The sequence below is a fragment of the Macrobrachium rosenbergii genome, chromosome 5 (genome assembly GCF_040412425.1).
Source record: "Macrobrachium rosenbergii isolate ZJJX-2024 chromosome 5, ASM4041242v1, whole genome shotgun sequence".
In the NCBI taxonomy this organism is placed as follows: domain Eukaryota; kingdom Metazoa; phylum Arthropoda; class Malacostraca; order Decapoda; family Palaemonidae; genus Macrobrachium; species Macrobrachium rosenbergii.
Window position 1 is genome coordinate 31,447,123 of NC_089745.1, and position 3,367 is coordinate 31,450,489.

The window sequence follows — 3,367 nt, forward strand, 5'->3', positions numbered from 1 at the left end:
AAGATCGCCTTTTCAGGTATGTGCCGCCTCCACTCAGCAGCTACACCTCGGCAGCCATCAAAGAGCAACCTTGTTACAACTTGGTTATGAGTCACCAGCATCACCTAAACCACATGGTCCAGATCGCCCTCCAGTATTGATATTTTAAGTACTTTTCCATCCATATTCTGCAACAAATGCAGATCAGAGCTCGGCAGTAAATCAGTGACGAACTCTGGCATCCTGTGTACGAACTGAATTTTACGTTGTTGACCATGCCCTACGTAACAACCACCAGCCACCAACATACTAAATACAGCAGCTAACTCTGGCTCACTTTCCTTTGAAAGCTCTCAGTTGTCCTCCCCTCAGTAGACAAAGCATTAGAGACAAAACATGGCTCTTGCACTAGACCCTTCATGACCAACGGCCATGCCTACAAAACAAAGTGTTTCTGCTCTGGCTGGCTCTCTCTCTCTCTTTCTCTCTTTCTCAAACTGTATTAGATTGTTGCTATAGCTATAAAAATCGGTTCTCACGGACTAAATATGGCCAAATCTACTTCTGAGAAAAAAATCAAGTAAAAGTTATAGCAAACAAATGATGTAATCACATGAAAGTGCAAACATGGTCATGGTTAATTTACATCTGCTCCATTTCTTGACTACTGAGCCATCTGTCTGGTTCAGGCGAACAGAGATACAGTTCTTCCTCTGAAATGTCTAACAGTCGATGAAAAAGGCAGACTACATCCTCAAGGCAATCCCTGACAATCTCTTCCCCTGTATCACTCACTGGTTGAACATGCAGGGGTTAAGGATCATCTATGAAGGACTCCATCAGTTCTTCATTGTGGAGTTCACCTGGAGAGGAGGGGGAACATAGGCAAAGGCAACCTAGAATGAGATCAAGTCCCCACTCACCCTAATAGGATTTGACACGCATGAAGCCAACCTTGACCGGGAGATTTGGCTACCTTGCCCAGATTTGGCTACCAACCAACACCCATGCTGCCCTGCCCAACACCAATGGTACACCCATAGTACACCACCTGAAGAAGACAGATGGGATGCTGAAGGCCTCCAAAACACCATGCCAGCCTGCCCAACACCAATAGTACACCCATAGTGCACCTCCTGAAGAAACCAGATGGGTTGCTGAAGGCCTTCAAAACATTGCAACAATAGTACACCCATAGTGCACCTCCTGAAGAAACCAGATGGGTTGCTGAAGGCCTCCAAAACATTGCAACACACAGCCACCAGACCAAGGAAAACAATGACAATAATAACTAAAGAGTGAACACCATACACATTCATCTGTACTAACCTTGGCAAAAAGAGTGCCCTAACCTACCCACACACTCCCATCCACACATACTGTGCATCCATCATCATAAATAAAAAAAAAAGCAACCATGAATTGTACCTCTGGCTGCAGCTGGAGAGAAAACAAGCAAGGCAACCACCCAAATAAGTAACAGTGGCTGCCACAACACCTCTGGATGCCTGCCCCACCAGATTTTACATCACCAACAGCACCTCTGGCAAGAAGCTCATTGTGGAAGCAGGCACCTTCAAGTCAATAACACAAGTGTCAAAAATCAACCACCAGCCTCTGCCTGACAACTGGCTGCAACTTGTGCCATCTTACAGCTACAGAAACCTCACTTTCCACTTTATGGAAAGAGAATCCAGGTGGGAATTATTTGTTGCCTTACTCTGCACTGACTTCCTAAGGCACTAAGACTCCTTGTAGATGTCTCCAACCACTGCCTTGCAGAAATATCTATTTTTCAAAAGGCAAAAATTTCTGTGGGGCCCAAACAGACACCCATCTTGTTGGTAAGGACCACTAGCCTACCTCTGGATAGCAGTGTCCTGCTGGATAGCAGTCCTGACAAGATGAAAAACCAAGAACACCAACATCTTGTCAGGACACTGCTATCCAACCTATTGGACAAGAGCCTAAACATCTGTCCTAACAAATGCATCATCAGGGCCTCCCCACTGAGTTAGTGGGCCATCAAGTTTTCAAGAACTAAGAACATCCTCTATCCTCCCCAAGCTGTTAGCTGTCAGGGAGTATCGATCCCGAAAACTATAAAAGATTACCATGAATTCATGGGAATGATAAATTACAACCATTCAGTATATTAATCCCCAACAATGCCAAAATAATGGCCCCACTCTACAACACCTTTAGCTGCAATGCCAAAACAAACATGAGACCATGCCCAATAAGATGCCTTCACAGCAAAGAAAAAGCACTCACTAATGCCACGACTCTGGCATTTCCTAACCTTGACCTAGCTTTGTGTTTACCATCAACCCCAGCAAAATTCCTTTATAAAAGTGCAAAGGGAACAGTCATAGAGGAAAAAATCAACAGTGCCTCCAAACCCCTTTGCTTCTTCCGCTGACAACTAACAGCAACAAACAAAAACTAAGTTTGGCAAAGAACTACTCATCGTACATCTAGTAACCAGACACCTGACACCTACTTGAAGGTATGTCTTTTACCATCCTAACACATCACCAACCTCTCTTCCACACTCACCAAAAAACAGGGCACACACTGCTCATCAACAACAGCAACCATCAAAAACTGTTGAAACACACTCCCTAAAGGAGATGCAATATGGGGAATAGAAATTACCAAGGTTCACCTGGGAATGAACTACGAACTTGTTGATACCAAACAACAAGATCCCAAAACACACAATTATCACACCTCTATAATGAACCTGAAATGCAAAGACGTCCCCTTCAGTGGCATGGGAAGAACAATCCTCTGAAAGACCAGCACAATGCTCTCTAACAGAAAAGGCTCCAACTTGTCCACTGACTTCTCATCCATCCAGCAGAACAGAAACAAAATTGGTAAAAGAAAAATTCATATTACACAAAGCAAAATGAGACAAAAAAAAAAAGCGAGCAGAACAGTACATTAAGTACTGTACCAAACAAGCAAAGTGACACAGCACACAGATGGTTTGAACTTCTCCATACAGACATATGGAAGCCCTAATCACCTCCAGTGGGATTTAGGTACTTCTTCACAGCTGCAGAAAGAAACACACAATGGCTAGAAACAATCCCAAAGATGGAAGCATGAGCAAGCACCTGACCAAAAGCACCTCTCGATGGTTGAGTCAGTTGCTTTAGCATACCCAATGATATCACTTCTGACAAAGGACCAGAATTTCACTTTCAAAATATGGACCACCTTAGCCAAATTAGCCTCCTGAGGTCAAATATACACTGCAACAGAGCATACAGACCTGCCATCCCTGTAGAAAGGTAGTACCATCAGTGGACCTCACTTGGTGTACTGTAGGCATCCCTTTGGCCTCTAGCTGCACCCACTTTTCAACCTTTTACTTCAT